This window comes from Equus quagga, chromosome 20 (genome assembly GCF_021613505.1).
Source record: "Equus quagga isolate Etosha38 chromosome 20, UCLA_HA_Equagga_1.0, whole genome shotgun sequence".
Lineage (NCBI taxonomy): Eukaryota > Metazoa > Chordata > Mammalia > Perissodactyla > Equidae > Equus > Equus quagga.
The window spans coordinates 41223445-41245743 of record NC_060286.1 but is presented as its reverse complement, the minus strand read 5'-3'; the positions used below and the strand labels follow the sequence as shown (position 1 = coordinate 41245743).

At 52.9% G+C, this 22299-nt stretch overlaps 1 long non-coding RNA gene across 2 annotated transcripts in view; it reads right to left on the bottom strand.

The window, feature by feature from the left end:
* Window positions 1-1557: 1557 nt before the first annotated feature.
* Window positions 1558-22299, bottom strand: part of LOC124230859 (uncharacterized) — a 34955-nt gene continuing 14213 nt past the window's right edge. For both annotated transcript variants that reach the window (XR_006886305.1, XR_006886304.1), the window contains exons 5-6: window positions 17632-17707; window positions 1558-1925 (exon numbers count right to left, since the gene is read on the bottom strand). This is a non-coding gene — a long non-coding RNA (uncharacterized LOC124230859). The remainder of the gene's footprint in view (window positions 1926-17631; window positions 17708-22299) is intronic.

Below are 22299 nucleotides of genomic sequence, written 5' to 3'. Positions count from 1 at the left end.
GAACATCAAGGAGGCCTCTCATCATGGACATCTGAGCTTCACTGGAGGCTGGAGCTGGCATCTTGGCTCTAGAACATCAAGTAGGCCTCTCATCATGGCCATGTGAGCTTCACTGGAGGCTGGAGCTGGGGTCTCGGCTCTGGAACATCAAGGAGGCCTCTCATCATGGACATCTGAGCTTCACCAGAGGCCGGAGCTGTGGTCTTGGCTCTGGGACTTTGAGAGAACCCTCATTCTGGATGTCCAAGTTTCATCAAGGGCTGGAGCTGGGACCTCAGCTCTGGAACTTCAAGGGGGCCCTCATTCTGGATGCCTGAGCTTCATGAGAGGCCCGGGGTCTGCCCACCAGAGTCAGGACTTTCCTGGACCCTCAGCACCATCTTGGCTGAGCATGGACTTATCTGGGTGGGGCACACTCTGGAGGCCCTCTCCTCATCTCACTGCCTCCTGGACCATCACTCAGCACCATAACATCTCCAACTCCATCAGGGCTGAGGTCAGGCCTCCTTGGCTGGACATGGCCATGGTCCTCAAGGTGGTTCTTTCTGTTCACAAAGTGGCCATGCTCAGCCCCGTACATTCATGACTGGACTCACCTGTAGTTCTCTTGAGGCATTCCCCCGAGGGTGTGGAGGGGAGGAGGGGGAAAAGGAAGGAGAGAGGAGGAAGAGGAAGGAGAAAGGAGGAGGAAAAGGAGAAAGGAAGGAGAAAGGGGGAAGGACAGGGAAGAGGAGGAGGAGATGGCGGTAGTGATGGTGGTGGCTTTGACGTTGACGTTGACGGTGACGGTGGTGGTGACAGCAGCTTTCCCTTCCCACTGGTTGTATGTCCACCTCATCTGCTCCAGCAAAGCCAGGAATGCCGACCCCAGGACTCCAGGTGGATGGAGGTCCAAAGTTCCTTTGTCCTTCCCTCTGGCCCATTCAGCCCCAGCCACATGCAGCAGGCCACAGCCTGACCTTCCTGAGCCGGGGGGTGGGGGTGCAAGGCCCGGTGCCCCCTCCCACGAGGCGGGGGCTGGGTCAGAGGCTCTACCTTGGCAGCCCCCTCAGGGCCCGCTCAGTAACCATCTTGTGGGATGAGTGTCAGCCCTGTCGCAGCCAGGCTGGACCCTCTCCACCATGCCCTCACTATCCGTTCAAGCATGGCGAGTGCTGGGCCAGGCCCAGGCCAGGGTCCGGGAGCGTGTGAGGAGGGAGAGGAAGAGTCGCCGCCCTGGGGGCGGTGAGCTCAGCCCAGACTTCCTCTACCTTCCCACTGCACTCCTTTCTGGAAAGAACCCTGGCATCCCACGACCGGTCAGAGGAGTAGGAGGGGGACCAGCCCGAGGTGGTTCACCGGATGCATCAACCTCCAGGGCCAGCTTTGCTTCGGGCATCCATCCATCCCACCAGCCTGCCCATTGCATAGGGGACAGGCGGCTTCCTGGGACAGGAGCTGGCTCCCCCGGCCCCACCCCCAGCCCTCACACTGCCCGAGGTGAGGGGAAGCCCCAGCAAGACAGGACACCCGACATTCACCCTCCTCATATTAGTAGCACATCCATCACTGTGTTGGTTAAGGCAAGAAACACATTTATTGAGAGCACAATCGGGTGTGCCAGGCCCCAGGTCGGGCCCTTCTGAACCACATCACATGCTCCTCACAACAACCCTGTGAGGTAGGTGTCCGAGGAGACTTCACAGATGCGGACAACGAAGGCTCGGTGGCTCCCCCAAGTCTCAGGGCTCGTGAGGGGCAGGCAGGGGTCAAACTCGTGTGTCTGACCCTCAGATCAGTGAAGTCATCAGTCAGAAGACGGGTGGCTACCGGAGGGGAGGCGGGGAGGGTGTGCCCCTCCTCGCAGGGGGCGGCCCGGGTCCAGAGTCTTTGGGTCCAGCCTGTCCCGCAGGAACGTGTGCGGGGCGTCCCCGTGGCTGTGGAGGCTGAGAGAGACACAGGTGCACATGAAGGCCCCCCGCTCCTGGTCGCACTGGCTGACAAGAGTCCTCATGCAGACAGGCAGGCCGGGGGGGCAAGGAGAGGAGAGAGCCCATCCGCTGAGGAGACGGGGCACTTGAGAGGCTGGGCAATGCGGGGAGAAGTCCCCGGCTCCCCAGCAGCCATGGGGGCAAGGGGAGCACCCAGCCACCAGCTCCTGCCCATCCGCCTAGCGCCCCTCAACCTCTGGTGTCCCACCCTCAGCCCTGCCCTGGTCTCCCCGACCTGCAGAGACTTCTGGAAGCATAACCCTAGTCCTGACATCCTCCTGCACCAGTAACCTCTGAAGTGTCTCACCTCGCTAACCCAGAATCCCAAACTCCTGGCCCTTGTGCAAAGCACCCCAGCTCGCCTGCCAAACCCACAACCAAGTCAACTCAGGTGTTTTCTAAAATATCAGCCTCCTCCTCCTCTGGGGGTTCCTAAAATTCTCCCCTAGTCCCCCCACTTCGGCCTCAACCCCCTCCCCTCCAAGCCCGTTAAATGTCTGCATTTACAAGCAAACCCTCCCTCGCTGTCTCCCCGCAGCTGGTCCCGGGTGCTCCCCTGACGCCCTCCACCCCACCCAACAGCCACTTGGGCCACCACAGTTCCAGGGAGCACAGGGCTTCTGTGACCAGCGCCCACAGGCTGCAGGGCACGTGGCCAGCCCCAGGGCCCACCGGGAGGGCAAGGGACAAGGGCACCTGTGTACCAGGTAACAAAGCATTCATCTTCACAGAAACAATCTCCCACTATAACTGGGCCAGGTAGATGTGACTATTTCCAGGTTGCAGGTGAGCAAACTCGCCCAGGTCACGCACATGGAGGCAGCAGGGTGGCCTCGAACGCAGACCTTGATTCTCGGGAGCCAGCCTATGGGGTGTCGTGAGGCACGCCGCCGCCGGCATGGTCAGCACTCACCACCATCCCCTGAGTGGACTCTGTCAGTCAGCACCCATTCTACAGGCGGGAATACCGAGGCTCAGCTGGTTCAAGGAACCTGCCTGAGGCCACTAGGCTGGCAAATGGTGACACCAGGACCAGAAGTCAAATGGGCGAGACATCCAGAGCCCCAGCCCAACGTGCACCCACGCACTGTTCTTTGGGGGGGGGGCAAGAAGGGATGAAAAGGACCCAGGTCTGGGGTCCGATCTCCCCTAGTTTGCTGGGTGCCCATGGCTGCATCCGAGACTCGGCCTGTGCCTCACATTCAGTGCTGATTGTCACGAACGGTGGTGAGGACAAAGACTTTTCAGGTAGGAGACCTCCCCTCCCCAGGACAAGGGCTCCTGAGGCCCCAGCCGGCCTCAGAGAGGGCGTGGGTGTGACCAGATGGCCCTCCGACTTGGGAAATGTCAAATGCCACCTTGGGAAATGTCAAATGCCACATTATCAAAATCTCTTGGGCCGCAACACAAACATTTTAGCCCAAGAGAAGTTTTATTCAGATATACATATTTCCAAAAACGTGCAGAAGACCCATGTTTCTGCCAGGAGGGGCCCTCCTGGGGCTGCCCTCCGGCCCCGGCCCTGGGTTGAGGCCCTGCTATGGGCAGAGGCCCTCAGGACTGGCCTGAGGAGGCTTTGCTGAGAAAAACACACCGTTCCTCTCAAAGAAACGTGTGGACTCCACGCATACCTCAGCCAACCGTCAATCCACCTCTTCACACCCACTAAAAACACACCCTCATCTGTCAGTGAGCATCTATTAGGCGCCTACTGTGCAGGAAGCAGGGCTGTAAAAGGTCCGAGGGGCACAGGGCTCAGAGTAGCGATGGGGTTCAAGGGCAGCCTAGCCGTGACCTCACCGAGCCTCCACTTTCTCACCCGCCCTCAGGAGATGGGGACCCAGCCCTGCCCATGTCAAGGGGACACCGACGTGAAAAGACTGGGCACCTGAAAGAGTCCGTCATCTGCGGGCCACACACAGGCTCAGCCTTCAAAGAGCCCAGGGCCTTCGGGGAGCAGACACCTGAACATGGACTCACCATCCCCTGGGAGGAGGGCCCTACTACCTGTCCTCCCATGGGGCCCCTCGGGAGGACCGAAGTGAGGCCCCCTCTGCTTCAGACAAGTTCCCAGGACATGGGATGGCCACAGTGTAGATACCAAAGGGGACAGCGCAAGGCCCCCTCAGCAAAGCCCAAGGGAGGGAGCATCAGGGAGGCTGTGCTGGTGCTCCAGGGGCAGGCAGGGCCGGCGCAAAGGGGTGAGGGCCGCTCATCACAGTGACACTCAGGATGCAGGCAGATAGGAGTGTGGGCCACAGAGATGCCCAGCGCCTGCCCACAGAGGCTGTGAAAGCCAGAGGCAAAACGAGGAGGCCAGTGAGGGAGGGAGGGGGCAGAGCGGATGCCCAGCTCAACCCCACCTCAGACATAAGGAGGGGGTGTTACGGTAGAATGCTGCTCCCCCACCCACAAGACAAGGGCCAGGGAAGGACTTCAGGGGCCTCGGGGAGAGACCCCGATCCACACTGACCCTGTGGGATGTCTCCCGAGACTTCTGCCAGAGCCAGGGCAATACCTTACGGAAGGCGGCCACATTCCGACATCCACCTCGGACCCTGCTGAGCTCTGGAGGAGTGTGACCCCTCCTGACACTGTCAGGCTCACGGTGGGGACGGGGACAGCCTGAGACGGATGGCAACAGCAACGGGGAGGGCTTGTTGGGTGGGGTCGAAACAACACCGGCTTTCCATGCAAGACCATTGAGTCCCCGCTCTGACACCCACTCTGACCCCCGCTGTCCCTGATTCTCAGCCTGCAGGTCTCTAACGCGGGCTCCCACGCCAAGGAGCAGGGAGCCCAGGGGGAGAGTGTCATCAGCCTCGCACTGGGTTCCGGGCCCACGGGCGGGGCAGAAGGCTATTCCTTCAGCCACAGCCAGGGAAAGAAGGAAGAGGGGTGAGAGGAAACTAGGGGCGCAGGCCTCCCTCCTACAGGGCAGAAGAAAGAGCTTTAGTCCCCTGGGGTGTTACCCAGAAGCCCCTCCTCAGGCTCTCTCAACGGCCCCGCCTTCCGCCCCGGCAAACCACACCCGGGCCTCTACAGACGTTTGCAGAAACGCCTCCAAGCAGACAGGGCACCAACAGGTACGGCAAACCCAAGGCAGTCACCCCAGCCGCTTCAACCTGCACGTGCGAGCCAGCAGCCCAGGGAGGAGAGGGAAGGCTCCCAGGAGGAAGAGCCATCACTCATTAGTCAAACCAGCGTTCACCCTGGGCCCGCATCGCTAAACACTGTAGACCACTCAGCGTCTGTCTTACACGGTCCAGTGACCGTTGGAAATACAATCTTAGCATAAGATTACATGCTGACTTTTTATTCTCTTAGAGACAACCCCTGACATCTGACCATTCTCAATAAGAGCCAGCATTTCATTAGCAATTTAAAGTTTACCCAGCCCGTCACCCTCACAACAACCCTGTGAGGTGAGCTTTCTGGTGACCTTCAGCTTAGAGAAAAAAAGACTGAGGGTCAGAGAGGAGAAGTGACTTGCCCAACACCGCACAGTTAGTCAAGTGGCCCCAGGGTCTGCCGGATTCTAATTTCTAACACAAAAAACTGACTCGTTAATCAGACAGCTCAAGTTGCACCGCATGACACCCACAACAAGAATCCTGGTTTTCAAACAACAAACGTCATACAAAAGTCCATAAGATACAATACAACGATTGATAACAGGTTCATCAGGAGCAAAATACAATCTCTTAGTAAAGATCATAAACATCCACCGCCGCATTTGGTTACAGTTTCATTATTTGACCATCCACAAGTCTATCCACTCAACAAAAGTGGAAGGCAAGCCCTGCCACTGGCCTGGGACTGTGTCAGGCACCCAGGCTGCAGGCATCAGAGCCCCGATGTTGTTAGTTGGGGAGGGGCTGTGCAGTGCCTTTGATGACTGGTGCCTAAGATTTGGGGGGAAGACACTGCTAGGGGGTATCTCTTGTGGAGGGACGTGCCTAAGTGCTGCCTACAGGCCAGACCCAGGTGCCTCCAACCTTTCACAAAGGTGATCATGAACGCGTACCCCAGGGGGTCCAGGGGCGCTGCCCAAAGAGAACTCATGCCCCAGCATGAAGGTTCATGCCAAAATTACTCCTCTCTAACCTTACACTGTCATACAAATTTAGCATTCTGTCCCCCAAGATCCCCCTGCACGTTTGGCAAAATGATTTCCCACCAACCTGCCCAAATCAGGCTGCCCCTCCTGGCCTTTCATCCTGCCCCCAGCACTCCCCCGGGGGCACGCGCCCGCCTTTCCAACATCACAGTTCAAAATCCTGGTTACATGATCCTCACAACAGCCCTGCGAGGTGGGTGCTATGGTCCCCCCACAAGACAGACTCAAGCTGTCGCCGCAAGTTCAAACCACACACGTTTGTCCAACCCCAGGGTCCTGACTTTATCCACCACACTCACTCTCCAGTGTGATGAATAAAATGTGGAGCCCCCAAGACTACGCCCTGTCCCACGCAGGCAGCAGTGAGCTAAACGAGGGCCCTGCCTGGCCCGGGACCCACATGGATGCTCAGGGCTGCATCCAGAGGTTACAAAGTGCCATGCGCCTCGAACACCATGGTCTGTCAGTGGATTATTCTGTGCAGACCCCCACACCAGGCATGATCTTTGTCATCCACAAGAGCAATCATCTCCCCCAATTTTCTCTAAGTAGAGCCCAGCATTAACTAATCTCGAAAGGGACAGGAATGGCTCTAAGACCGCCTCCAAGCAAGATCAGGGCATTCTAACGACTTGAAAGCCTGCTCTCGGCCAGAATCCGCTGTCATCTCAGACCTCCCAGCTCTCATTCTGGCCTCTTGAGGATATGGGCTATGATTTCTGAGCACCCAGGAGCACAGTTTGCTGATTACTAATCAACCTAGTTTTGTAAGGAACAAAGTGAGAGAGGGCAATCAAACTTGGAACAGAATTCGCATCTAGAAGTTGCAGTTGAATCAAGGGTCTTGCCTTGTTCCTGACACACAAACATGGCCCCTTGCAAACATGCTCATCTTTTCTTTGAAAAGGAGATGTCGGAACGAGTCCTTGTGAGCCAGCTCTAGGATAGCACTAGTTGATTTCGAGAAATGTTGACTGTGAGTGAACGAATGAAGGGATGAAGGGGTGAACGGATGAGTTACAACCACTGCCATCTGGTGGAGGAAGCGGACAGGCCAAAGGCAAAGCTCATGGCAGGGACCATGCACCAGGCAGGGTGGCCTGGGGGGACATCTCCGCTCACGGGTGGGGGGTTGCTCTCGGACCCTGGCCTGGATCCGTTGGGGTGCGTGATGCATGGGAAAGCGCCATGGGGAGGAAGCTATGTGGGTGACGGTGGCAGATGAGATCCAGCTGGGACGTGCTCAGAGCAGTGACCCCGGAGGAGAAAGCTACAAATAAGGGCGTTCGCCTCATGACCACAGCCCATGGCGCTACACAGCCCGCCCAAGATGGAAAGGTTTGCTTTCAGGAAAAGGAGAGGCCAAAAGCACCAGGTCAAGAAATGGAGGCCAAATGCAAGGATGGATGGATGGCTTAAATTAATGCTGGACATCATTGCTGGCCTCCCAAGCTTCGATGCTGGGGTCAACACGTGGGTGAGTAACTCTGATGCAGGCAAACAGCACTCAGTGCTATAGTAGAGGGGTCAGCGGCAAGCAGCGGCCCTCTGCTGAGAGAGGAGGGTGTTCTAGAAAGCAGGGGCTAGTCCTCCATGGGTAATGCACCCTCCCAAATGGCCATGATGACCCTCGAGCCCTGCCAGCTTTGGAGTGGGGCATGAGGGGAAGTCTGAGAACAGCATGGGGTGCATTCTGCTCCTGGGATCGCAGAATTTAATTGGCCCAGCTGAAAAAAACCGAAGGAGGATTCTGCATCAGTCCTGATCCAACATGTCCCATTAATCAATGAGACCCCAGAGACCACCACGGAGGCCTCGGGAACATTTGCTCACACATCACAGGATACCGGGAAGACAAAGGGCAGCAGATAGCCTCACCTGGTTGCCCTAAGAGGTGATAAATGGTGGCGCATGGTTCTGGCTTCCTCAAGGTGCAATGCGGGGGTCGGGGGGGGGTGGGGAGTGACAGGGCTGGTGGGAAGTCCACTAGCTAACTATAAAAGACGCTGGGCACGGCTGTCCAGACCTTGGCAGGCCAAAGAGATATTCCTGTCCCACAAGAGTTACAGAGGGTGAGGTTAGAGTTTATAAATCATCAATACACGAGCCCCGCCAAGGGATGTGACCTTAAAATGTCACTGGTATGCCAAATGGAAGATGTCATCCCCACCAACCCACTTCCCAGGGAGAAGCAAGGCTGTCTAAGCCAATGCCACACCCACTATTTGAATCTCCTTAAAACTACCCTCATCAAGTGTCTGCCTGGCCTGCTCTTTGAATGCCTCCAATGACGGAGGGCTCACTACATCCCAAGGACACCCATTCCATCCTTGACCACTCTCATCAGAAAGCCATGACCCAATGGACTTGGACAAACAGTTCACAGAAAATAGAATACAATTTGTTAACAAACATATGTGAGAAATTTCAACCTTCATTAGTAATCAAAGCAATGCAAGTTAAAATGACACAAAAATACTTTTTTAACAGAGATAAACTAGCCATATCTTAACAAAATGCTAATACATTGCTGGACATTGTAAAATGCTGAAAGCCTTCTGAAATTAGTCAATATTCATACAGGAATCACTGGCCTTTCACTCAAGAAGCTCAACCCTAATGCATTCCTTCATTCACCAATCCATTTATTCATCCATCCTTCCAGCCTTCCATCCACTCATCCATCAGCCAACCAGTGACCCACTCACTCACATCTTCATCCATCCTTCCATCCACGCACACATCAGCCAACCACTGACCCACTCACATCTTCATCCATCCTTCCATCCACTCACCCAGCAAGCATCTATTAACATCTACAACATGTTGGGCATTAGAGATACAAAGATCAATTCAACAGGCTCCTTGCCCTTAAGGGGCTCACAGTCTAGCAGGAGAAACTGACACGCCATGAAGCAATGATCACTTCTGGGTGCAGGAAAGTAATTTGTAAGAAGGAGAAAAAGTGGGTGTGCTAAGCCATTAGCTGTGGCATAATTTATAAGATTAAAAAGATGAGTTATGCATAACAATAGCAGGTTGGTGTTGCAAATGATGGCAGAGCCACTCAATGGGACACAACGCAGCCAGTGAGATGATGACGACTATGGAAGAAAGAAAAACGCTGACAACAGAGCAGTAAATGGAAAAGGCAAGACGCAAAAAAGTGCATGTGGTGCAGAATGGCAATTAGGTTCAAGAAATGGATGCTCACACACAAAAAAAATAGATGTCCACTGAAAAATCAGTGTGCCCACAGACAAGGATTTGAAGAGGTGAAAGATGGGTGACGTGTCAGGGTGATGGGTGACCTCCTGCTCTAGGGCACGTGCCATCCACACCATTTACATTAAGAAAACAAGGGGGCCCTTGGCCCATCGGCCCCAGAGACCCAGGCTCTGTCCTCCACCCTCTGGAAGGTCAGTCCAGAGGCCAACCTTCCAGAAGAGGGAGTTTGGAGTCAAGGGGAATCCAAGGAGATCTGTAGCTCCTGGTGTCACCAGGGGAAGGATTTGTGCTTGGGGTGCATGCAAAGGTCAAAGTCAAGAGACAAAATTTGTCCTTGTTTTGAAAAATTAAAAGAAAGAAACCCACACTTAAGATAGGCCCTGAGCAGAGTGGAGCACTGAGACCCCTACACAGACCTCGCGGGTGGGGCACAGGCAGAACCAGCCTGGGGGGGGCCTGGCTTCTAACCCTGGCTTCTGCGGCCATCAGGAACTCTGTCCTGAATCTCAGCATCCCAGAAATGGAGACCCCTAGAACGTCAGATCCCAGACTCTTCAGAGCCAAAGACTCTGAGAGCCCTGAGTGGACAGCCTCATACCCTCGGTGTTCGCAAGAACACAGAACTCATCTGACCCCAACTCACCCACCCATCAGGGCACCGGTCTGTCTCCCTGGAGCTTCTCCCACTGGCCCATTTCCAGCCATTGTGACCCGTCGACAGCCCCTCAAACGTTGGGAGCAGGCCCCCCTTGGTTTGCTCCTGTTCCTCCAGATTTCCTCCAGGCACATGTGGCTGGGCCTCCCTCCATTATATACCCAATGTTAAGTCTCCCTGAGCCCCAGGGGACCTCGTAACCAACCACAGAGGGTTCTTAGGAAACACCCTCCCAGTCTCTTCCTGCCCCAGGCCCCTCCCGCCCCCACCCTCGTCCACACAGTGACACCGGGGATGGTTGGGGGGGGCTCTTCAGGGACCCCGTGTTAGCAGGCATCCCCACGGGTAATAAGTACACTCCCAGGCTTCCGGCTGGCCAAGGCAGAGTGCGAAGGCCCCAGACTCCAAAAGAAGAGAAGAGCAGAGCCCTGCCGCCCCCAGCACCACATCGGGCCCATGTGACCTTGCTCACATGGCCCAGACACGTGGTGCTGGAGGCACGGAAGGGCGGCTCCTGACACGTGAACTCCGTGTCCTCCATCTTCTAAATGCCGTTTTCTGGTTCGGGGCCCACGCTAGAAGCATGGGAGTCACTCCTGATGCCCTCTCCCTCCCTCCTCGAATCCTGTCTGCAAACCTATAGCTTTGATGCCTGTGGCCCCCACTTCACGCCCTCAGCATGCACCTTCAGCATCGCTGGTGGGGACCAGAGCAACTGCCTCACCTTGCCTGTGCCCTCCACCCTCCCCGACACTCCCTGTTCCCACCCAGGGTCCAACGTCACTCCAAGTGCAACCCCCCCCTCCCCCAGGCCACATAGTGTCCCCACCTCCCCCCTGCCCACCAGAGAGGTTAGCCCCACCCCCACCCGACTTCCCTCGGCTCCACGTGCTCCCAGCCACGGATCCTGGGTCCAGCCAAACTGGCTCCTCCTGCTCAGGGCACTTGCTAAGAATCCAGTTTTTTATTTAATGTCCCAAACAGGAATTCAGAAGTTGAGAGGAAATTTGGTCCTCGTTTTTACAGACAAACACAGGCATACCACACACAACTGCACAAATCCTGTCCACTACAGAGAAGAGACTGGACAGAAGAACCAGGGAGTCCGTGGGGTCCAAAACGCCAGTACAAACGCTCCCCAGACCCGCCCGCAGCCCTGGGAGGGCAGGTCAGGAGAGAGGACAATTCAACACACGGGCAGACGCGCCTGCCACCGAAATACACAGTACATCGGAACACAGGCGAGGAGACAGGAGGCCTTGAAACGGGCTCTGGGGAGGCCATGTCAAGGGGGCTGGGTCCCGAGACCACTTCTGCAAACCTGGGCTGAGGTGCCCCTGCCCCGGGCCCCCCAAGCTGTGAAGGGCAGGCGGCCGCCCTGTAGAAGACCCGGCTGGGTGGGGGGCACCCGGGCACATTTCAGAAAGTTGCAGGAACAAGGTTTCCGGTGATTTGCCTCTGGGCGCCTGGGTCACTGGGCTCCTGGGTCATCTTTCTCAGGTGCTCCCAGCCACTTTCTGGCCTGCCGGCCTTCCTCCCGCAAGGCCCCTGGATGGGAGTGGCACCACACCCAGGATAGCGCAGCGGGCGGGGTCCACCCACCACCCAGGGCCTCCTGCTCCCTTGCCCTCTGCTGCCCCCTGGCGGGAAAAGCCTCCCTTGCAGGTGACCCACGCCCAGGGAGGGGCCAAGACACCCACCTGGCCCAACACCCCTTGTCCACGCAACCTTCTGCAGAGCCCAGGGCCGGAGCTCGTCCACCTGTCCAGGGCTATAGATAGGGCACTGCCAAGAGGCAGGAGACCACTCGCCCCATGACCAGTCCAAGCGGGGAGCTGATGCCATTCCGGGTTTGTGGGTGGGGAAACTGAGCATGAGAGAGCAAGTGATGCGGTCCAAACAGCCAGGAGGTGACAATGGCGCTCCAAGGCCAGGGTCTTCCTAAACCAGCTTCTCCCTGCCAGGTAATGTGTGTGTAACAAGCACACAAGACGACAAGAGCCATTCCTTCTGGTACCCACTTCCTTCAGCTGGCTAGAACACAGGGACCACAAAACAGGAAGGAAGACCCCTGCTTCCCTCTCTTCCTTCCAATCATCCAGCCCTCCTTCCTTCCATCCTTCTTATCTTCCTTCTTCCTTCCTCCTTCCCTCCTCCTTCTCTCCCTCTCTTCCTTCCAGTCATCCATCCATTTCTTCCTGTCACTCACCCATTCATTCGCTTAGATTTGACTCCTTTACTGACGCACTTCCGCTCAGCTTTAAACCAATCACAGCCCTTGGTTCACGAAGATGTCCCTTCACAAGTCCTATTTATTCTTTCGTGTATTCTTTTTATTTCTTCCCAGATTTCATCTTTCTCCCTTTCTCTCATTCTTCTTTACATTCTCTCATTCTTACATCTCAGGTTCCCAGAAGGATGAATCCGGATTCGCACATGCGACATCCTCGTCCTTCATCCGTGCAGCTCCATCTCTCATTCATTCATTCACTCACTCATTTGTCCTTTCTTTCTTATTTTGGGTATTCTTTCACTTTTTAGTCTCCTGCGAAATCATTATATTAGCCAAAACCCCACGTGCCCAATAAACATCACTGGCCCGTTATTTATTTGCAGTTAGAATCTTTCTTCCCTGCGTTTAGTCACCTTTTACACATCAGGATTTATTCTTTTATTTATGGACCTCAATTGCATATATTTTATTACAGTGTTGGAAGATGCAGCCTTGTCTTACCGGGCCGGGTATTTCTTCTGTTTTTCATTTACTCTTTGAAAGGTGTATTCACCTATTTCAGGAGTATATATGTCAACTAATGATAATCGCTGTTCAGAAGACCTCTGTTAACTACCCATTCGTCACTTTGGGTGTTTGTTATCTTTCCTTTTTCCGTTTTTGCTTCTTTTTATTCTCTCCATTTGCCCTTGCCCATGGACTGGATGACCTCATCCATCTTTCCAATTCACGACGACCTCATTCCCAACCCTAAATTCCTGCTCTCAAACACGCCCGGGGTTGGTCACCTCTTCATTGGGTGGGGTTTCTTCCCCTTTCTCTTTCACTTAGCTTCAGCCTGCCTTTCTTCATCTCTTTCTCTAACTCTGTGATGCTTTTTTTCTTGCAGCACTTCACATGCACGGACCTCAGGTGCCTGGAGTGAGATGACTGACAATCCCATGGGCCACCCCCTCCTGGCTGTTCCAGGCATTTCCATTTCTAATTCAGTCATTCATGTGTCCATTCATTCTTTCTGTCACCCTTTTATTTCAGTATTTATTCTTTTATTTATGGACCTCAGGTGCACAGAACTGGATTAACCCTAATCTGTGGTTGCCGGAGCCTCCTCAACACCAGTCCATGCGGGGCCCCCTTTTGTTCGTTAATTTCGTGTACTGGTGATTGATTAAGGATTTATTTAACTCTCTCAAGAGCCCAGTTTTGAGCTCATCATAATTCTTGGCTCATGATGCCTTCTCGTCTTTTGCTAGTAGCACGCACGCTCTCTCTCTCTCTCTCGTATATTCATGTATTTATTTATCCATTCAATATGTTTTCATTGCTTATGTCCACCTTGTCATCATTTTCTGTGTCCCCTCCCTCCTTGCTGTCTCTTTTTTGCATTCTTTTATTCTTACAAACCTCAAGTGCAGAAGAGAATTAATTAAAATCACTGTTTCTCATTCATTCATTCACACAGCCATCCTCTATTCTTTCTTTTAGGTATGTGGTTTTTTTACTGATGAACCTTAGCTCTTACTATTTATCGCACGTAATGAATAATATTGTTCATTATATTTAAATACTTATCCAGTGTGGGCCTTTTCTTCTGCATGTCTATTTTAATTTCTTTTCCTACATCTTTCTTTCTCCCGGTCTTTTCTTCAACATTTCAAACTCCTTTTCTTGTGTTTGCATGGAACCCATGCATTTACTCTTTCAGCCTTTTATTGATGGTATTGTTTTTATTATTTATAAACTTCAAGGCCACAGATTTTAATGAATATGGGTTATCGGTGCTAAACCAGTCCCCTCTCATACACTTGTCTGACCTATTATTTATTGTCTTTTGTATTTCTCTTTTTTTATTTTGAGTCTTTCCCCATCTTAATTGTTTTTTCCTACCAGTCTTTCAACCTTTCTTTCTTTCTTTCTGGCTTTCATTCTCTTGGAGGTCAGGCACCCGGGATCTGATGAACCCTGACCCCATCTGCAACACCCTCCTCATCAGTCAATGCAACTCTTTTTACTCATTCATTCCTTCATTCAGGCATTCATGCATCCATTCAGTCTTTCTTTCTATTTAAATAATTATTTTTACACTTCTAGCTGGCAGGCAGGTGCACCTAATTGGATACATGATAATCTATAGTCAATGGGTCCTCCCCTCCCTGGCCCCTCTGAGGTCCGCCATTCCATAGTTCAGCTCTGAACTGTGTCCTGGTTGGGCGGGTGGCCACCCATCTCAGAGGCACAGATGTGAATTAATCAGTGTGCCTGGTTCATGCTCCCACCCCTCCTCATTCCGAGAACAGCTCTCTCTTATACTGTATTTATCTGTTTGTTTCTCAATATATTACCTTTCTTCTTCTTTCCAATTCTCATTGTTTTTCTCTCCCACTCTCTCACTCTTTCTTTGCTGCATCCTTTCATTCTTTGGAGCCCAGTGGCCATGGACTGATGAATCCTAATGCCACTTGCCAACACCCACCCCTGGCCCCTGCAGCGCCATGCCTCATTCCTTCCTTCCTTCCTACTATTCTTCCTGCCTGTTTTCTTTCTTCTAATTAGGTATCTACTCCTCTATTAATGGAACTGGGTGCTCAGATTTTGACCAGTTACGACCCAGTTTGTGAGGGTCCCTTACGAGCAGTCCTAGCCTCACCCTCCCCGCAGAACCACCCATCTATCCATTCAGTCCTCACCCCCTTTTTATCCTTCCTTTCTCTCTTTTGTTACAGCTTTCCACATCTCCTCCTTTCTCAGTGCTTCCTTCATTCTCCTGGAGCTTCGGTGCCCAGATGGGATTAATTACAAGCCTCCCAGCATGCTCATCAGGAGCGCCTGCGGGCCAGGCTCCTCCCCGTTACTCATCCTGGCTTTGTCACTTTAGATTCTCATTATGTGTTTATTTAGATACTTATTATTTATTGATAGTTCTGTGATTTTGAGAATTGGACTAACCATATCCTTGACCCATGACAGCCTTTTACCACCACTGCTACCGTCACTTCCTTTTATGTATTTATTTATTCACTCATGAATGTATTTCTAGACAACCTTTGTTACTGTTTCTCCCATATTTCTCAATTTTTATTTAGATATTTTATTCTCTTTCTTTCATCCTTTCACGTAACAGACTTCAGCTCATGGCGTGCTCCCATCTAGGTCCAGGTATTTCCACTGCTCGCTCACCCATCCCTTTTTTTTTTTTTTTTTTTGGCTTTCTTTCATTTCAGTATTTATTTATTAACGTGTGCCCAGAGTTAGAAAACTTTTGGTTAAAGTTAACTCTCATCTTTGGTCCCCTGGTCCTCTTTCGTTTTTACCTCCTTTGAATTTTTTCTGTGTTTATTTTTCTATGCCAGGAGCACGTGTTTGGGTCAGTCCTAATGCTTAGCTGGTAATGACCCAGCATGGCCTTCCTTATATATTTACTTATCTCCTAATTTTAAAAAAGTCATTTTTGGGCTGGCCCCGTGGCTGAGTGGTTGGGTTCACACGCTCTGTTTCGGCGGCCCAGGGTTTCGCCGGTTCGAATCCTGGGCGCGGACATGGCACCACTCATCAAGCCATGCTGGGGCAGCATCCCACGTGCCACGACTAGAAGGACCCACAACTAAAAAAAATATACAACTATGTACCAGGGGGCTTTGAGAGAAAAAGGAAAAATTTTTAAAAGAAATCTTAAGAAAGTCATCTTTCTTCTTTCTATTTATGATTTTGCTTCTCGCCTCCCCCTTTCAGTCACTCGTCCCCTCTCTCTGGCATCTTTTCATTTCAGTGTGCCTTTTAATCTCATCCTCACCATTGGTTTGTGGGGTTTTTCACAGTTACTTCCTCTTTATTTTTTTAATTTTCACTTTTTTGACACACAAAAAGCTGTACATAATTAATGCAGACAACTTGATGAGTCTGAAGGTAAGTTTACACTGTGAAACCGTCACCACAATCCACGTCACAAACTCATCCATCGCCTCCACAAGTTTCTCCCCCTCTCTTCTCTTATTATCATCACCATCTTTTATGATAGGATCACTTAACATAGATCTTAACATAAGATCTGCTAACGTAAGATCTGCCCTCTTAGCAGACTAAGTACACAGTACGCTGTCGTCACCATGGGTTTAGGCATACTTCTTATTCTTTCTTTTACTTAGGTTTTATTCTTTTATTGACAAACTTTAAGTGCTATATACTTGAATACCACGTTCCTTGGTCCATGATGATCTGATATTGCTTCCTGTGTGGCCCTATTTACATACTGATTCCATATTTTATTGATTTATATGTTGATCTCCTATATATCAAATTGGCTCCTGTTCAGTGCTTGCTTACTTCTTTACCTATTTATTTATTCATTCCTCCATGCTTTCATTCATTCATTCATTCATTCACTATGTGAACCGTGCAACAGATACCAGCAAAATGACCTCCTGACAAGAAAAATAGAACACTCACAATATCTTAGACCCTCCTGCTTCCTCTCACTGCGTTAACCACCAAGGTGTGCACAACCCACAGTCTTTAAACACATACACGTGACAGATGCAGGCACAGGCAGAGTAAATGTTCGGGCAGCCAGACCCTCCCGGGGCTCCCGTCCTAGACAAAGCAGGGCAGACCTGCCATTAGGGCCAGATTCCCCAGACCCCAGGGCAGGGCAGGCGCTTCCCCCCTGGACCCCCGTGAGTGGCCATCCCATGAGAAACCTGTTTCAAGACCCTTGAGTACACAGAGACACACACGTTGTACACGGTCTCCCCGGTGGGAAACGACGGACATGGAGTTCATTTTTAAATAGACGGCTTTGTCTGTAGCAATATAAAAATATTTTGGCCTTTCAAGGCAAATACAAAAGAAACGACCCATTACCATTGCTGAGTGTCTCAGTCCCAAACAATAAAGAACTTGAAGAGGTTTAGCCGGAAACTTTGAAGACAGAAAATCTGCCCATTCTGTTTTCCAGACATTTCAAGGGGGTGAGCGAAGGTCATTGGAGCTCGAAGCCCATTTGAGAGGCTGGTCCCTCGGCCCGCGCTTTTCCTTGGCCCTTTGAAGGGCCCCCCAGCTCACAAGGGCACTTCCATCCTAGTCTGCCCTGCGGCACAAGAGCCAAAGGGAGACTCGGTAATCAAAGGGCCATTCATTTAGAGAAGTGAAAGAGAAGAAATTCTTTGGGGGTCCGGCACTCGAAGCCGCCTATAGAATTCTTTTGCGACACAGACAACACAAGGATGCTGGGGGTCCTGCCTTAGAACACAAGCCCCACTTAGAACATAGTGAGCTCGGCTCGCCGGGCACCCACCTCCCCACAAGCAGACCACTGACCAGTGTTCTCCAGTCCCTCCCACAAGGCTCGCCTGGCAGTGTGCTCCAGGTGGCAGCTCCCTACCTTCAGGGACGAGACCACAGATGTGCTGCCCACAGCCCAGAAACTTACGATTGGAAAGCTGGACGGTGCTGGGATCACGCGTCCGAGGTCCCTTCCCACGGAGGATTCCGAACGACGGCTTCGGCTGGAATGAGAAAGCACTGGGTCACTGAAATAGAACCTCCCCCAAACGAAGCAGGGACTCCCCAACTTTCAGCAAGTGTGGAATTGGTGAAACCAAGGGTTTTTCTTCTCAACACACTGGCTCACGCAGTCACTCACCTGCCAAGCTCCCCGCCCCAGCTTGAGCTACAGGTGGAGTGGCCGGGGGCAGGTACAGAGGCATCGAACGTGGGTCTCCACTCAAGAGTTTAGGGTTGGTGCTCCCCATGAGGCTAAGTGCTGTTTCATGGAACCCAAAGGTTTAGGGCCCCAGCACAAGTGAGAGCTGAGCTGGACACCAAAGGGTGGGCAGATGGCTCCCTAGAAGGGCATTCCACCATGAAGGAAGGGCACTGTGAGGCACAGCCAGGCCAGCATTCACAAGTGCTCAGGGAGAAGCTAGTGGTGCGATGTGGTGCGAGCGTGGGCCTGCTGGGCAATTGGCCGCAGCTGAGACTAGAGAAGAGGGCTGTGGGCCACGCTAAGGCTTGTGGGGTCTTTCACAGGCCGTGTCCTGAAGCCACAGCACACGTTTCATCAGATGGAAGAGAACGGTGCCTGAGCCGACATCTTCACTTCAATAATTATGTACAAATTTTAATCAGCACCATGAAAAGCCGTGACCAGGCACACCAAGCTTTCAACTTCAAGCATCTGCCTTCAAATCTAGAAAAACTGAGGTGAGTAATAGTAGACACATGTCACTACAAATCCGTCAAAACCCACAGACTGTGCAACACAGAGTGACCCCTACTGACATGAATGATGGACTTCATCTCATGGTGAATCAAGACTGGCTCATCAATTGTACAAAGGTGCCACGCTAATGCAAGACGTGAACGACAAGGGAATCGGGTGGCGGGACATGGGAATTCTCTGTACTTGCCACTGACTTTCTCTGTAAACCTAGAACTACTCAGAAAAAAAAAAAAGCCTGTTCATTGAAAAAATATTTTTAAAAAATGAGTTGATTTTAAACAAATGTACAGTTTGACCATTTTTTTGAACACACGTAAGTAGGTGTGGCCAAAAGGCAGTCTGCAGATGCGGAGGTGTGAACAGCACTGTAAGGTGGTGAGGGGCGGAGTCAGAGACCTGGGCAAGAATGGGAGGGCACGGGCTGCCCCCAGGCCTCCAGGGAACGCCAAGGAGGGAAAAGGCCCGCTCCAAACCCCCGCCCTGTTCTAAGCCACTGGGATCCTGCCACCACCTCTGCCCCTCGGTCCCCAGTCGAGTCACTCACCGGGGCGCCCAAGACCCGGCCAGAGCACACCTCCTGCTTCCAAATCCTAAGACTTCCTTCCCTGGCCTTGAGCTTCCCAAATACCATTTTCCCCTAATTAGTTGACTTTATAATCAAGAAACAAAAAGTCTGTAAAAAATAAGTGTTCATTAAGCAGTTAACAGCTCCTGGGGGACTAAGGGATCTCTCTGGTTATCTAAAAGCTCTGAGATGCCCATTTCGTTCTGGATACCATCCGAGATAGTTTCCAGCCCTCCCCGGAGCCCGGGAGTGCCTGGCATGGCCCTCTCATCATCGCCACGGTCCTAAGGTGACAAGGGGATTCTAGACCCTGAACAACGCAGCGAGACCACAGGCTCCGCCACTTCCCGAGGGAATAAGGGCTGGGAAAGTACTTTGGGGTGTCGTTCTGCTTTGGTTCTCTTCATTGTTTTAACGGGACTGGGGAAATCAGCTCGGGGCATCTGGGGTTTGCCTGCTTCTGCCCCAGGGGCGCCATGAAGCCCTGGAGTGCCTGATTGTCCCTGATGAACTTTTGTGCAGACCACAGGCTGCTCTGGGAAGAAACAGCCCGGGCAAAGTCGTGCCTGGGTTTCCACGCTGCGTGCACGAGCCCTGGGTTGGCCGGGATGTATTAAGAACACAGTGCCGGGCTGGAATCGGAACAGATCTCAGCAAACCTGCAGAGATGAGTCACTGTCTGGAACCCAAGGAAAACACAAGGCCTCCTTACAGGGTCCAGAGGAACAACGGCGAAGACCTCATAAGCGCGTGCACTGAGCTCATGATCCACGTAGGAAGCGCTGGTGGGCACCCCAAAAACATCCTCCACCGCCTACAAGAATAGAAAATTCTAACTCTGCATCTCAAGATTTCAAAAGTTTCTCTTTTCTAGAGGAAAACAGGGCCTAAATGATCTGGCCTGTCTTCGGTACAAATAACTTAGGGATGTTTGGAAAAACGTAAAAGGATTATTTTTAATAAAATGGTGATTTCCAGAAATAGAGCCTGTAGTTTACAGAAGTAATCAGCCTCAGATCTCGAGCTTCCTACCTGTTGAGCGAAGACCACCCTCTTACAAATTCCCCCCCACAAATGCAAGCTCTTTGCGCAGCTAATCTCCTGTACCTTTGTGAAGGCCGGGGCCCTGGACATTACAGGGCCATTTATGAAAATGGGAGAGGTAATTGGGACATCTTTTGAAATCAGGTCCCCTCCGCCTTGCCAGCCCCACCAGCCCTCTAATTTCAGTTGGCCGGGCTGTGGAGGATGTTTACATATGCTTCTTCCTGGAATTTCACTCTTTGCTTCAGGAGTGGGCAATTAGAGAGAATTAGGGCCTATTTGGCGTATGTTTACCGTTAATGGAGAGAGTGGCAGAGGCAGCCCCGGGAAAGGCAGGCTGCTGGTCTAATTGAAGCTGGCAATTTCTCGATTCCTCATTTCAGCTCGCAGGTATTGTAGCAACCAAGGTCAGAAAACAAAGGCTGCAGCCCACCGTGGTAACAGCCGGGTGCAGGCCTGACCGAGGGTTTTGTGAGCTATTTATTCCCGCACACTGAAGCACAAAGAGAGAGCTCGAGATGTTTTCAAAGCCGGGGCTGCACCAGGCAGCCAGCACAGGCCTGGTTACTGATCACTCTTCCAGAAGCTGCCACCCTGACGGCTCCTGTAGGAAATTCTCAGCCGAGCAGGCCACGGCGCCAACGGAGGTGTTGCCCAGGGTCTCGTGACCAAAAGGCACGGGGTGAAGCCACCAGGGATGGTGCGGCCAGCCACACCCTCCTGGGACTGCGGCCACGGGCCAGTCTCATTACACAGTGAACGCTCCACAGCCCAGAAAGGTTTTCCAGGCCTGGCCGGCGGCCCGCCTCATTAAAAGAATACCCCATAAAACACGATCCTTGCCCCACCGCACGCAGCAGCCCCTTGGCGCTCACTCGGGGCATGAGCGCCTGTAGGATCTGTGTTCAGAAAAAGCTAGCCATGGGGACTGGCTAATGACTTCGAGCCCAGCGCCCGTGCCGGTCAAGCAGGAGCCGGCCACAGGCAGTGGGCTTCACAGCCAGGACCTGCTGCCTCGGGGTGGGGTGCCAGCTCTCTTAGGTCTCTGGTTTCCTCATCTCTGAAGGAGAGGGGGTTAGAAGGCAGTGGACCAGTGATCTCCGGGCCCCCCCACCCACTCTAAACACCTAGCGAACAAACCAACCAACTAAGCACAGATGACCACTGAGGCAGCCAGAAGGAACCAGAGCTCCACAGGCCCTCAGATGACCCTGATCCTGCACTGCCCATTTCACAGATGGGGAAACTGAGGCCCTGAGGGCTGGAGACAGGGGCCAAGGTCACACCCACCGTTGGGGCTGAACATGGGCTGGAGCCAGGTCTCCAGAAGGCTGCTGCCTGACTCGAGGCCCAGAGCACTCGTTGAGAACTCTCTCTTCTGACTGACAAGCCCAAGGAGTGGACAGTGTGCCCTGCCCCCCACCAGGAGGCTAATAGGGGCCCAAGCTGGACACCTAGGGACCTCCGTCCCCTCCTCTGATGAAACAGGATCCTTGCCTTCCCAGCACTGACATCCTGTGCTTCTCCTGCCTCACAGAATACGCAGAACTGACAGGCTACTGCCCCGTTTTACAGATGGGGAAACTGAGGCCCAGAAGCCAGCAGTAACACAGATTTTTGGCCAAGATGGAGAACTGGGACTCTTTCCTCTCATGGCAGGGACTTTGGCCGTGGTTCCTCCAGAGGGGCGGGAGCCCTCCAGGCAGTCTGGAGCAGTGGGGTCGCTCAGGGCTGCCCCTGACGCTGTAGGCTGTGCTGACTGCCCCGCTCAGCCTCTCTAACCAAAACCACCAGCCCCGGGGATCTCCGAGCCCCCAGCCCCCATTTCTTAACCTGGTAGGAACGACTCTGTCTCCACCCACAGGATGGCCCAGAGAAAGGGCCGGAAAGGCAGAAGCAGCCACACAGCTGCGGCCCTGGACGGCCAGCACAGACGTGCGGTCAGTCCTTGGCCCTCTAACTGTCCTCCTTCCCCAACTTCCCATTCTGTGTCCTTGGCCCCATTCTGTCTCTTTGGCCGTCCCTCGGGCATCAGGCCCAGTTTGATCAAACCCTTGTTTACAGGCACAGCCACTCTGACGCTTCCTCCTGAGAAACTGGCAGAAAGAAAGCCCCAGAACGGAGGAGCACGAGCAGGTCCAGGGTCACGCTGATGGGGTGGCTGGTTAAGCGCCATTGTGCAGCCTCTTGTCTGGGCCTCGGCGCTCCCGACACGCACACAAGGGCAAGGGGCCTGCGTCAGCCCCGGAGGGAACACACACACACAC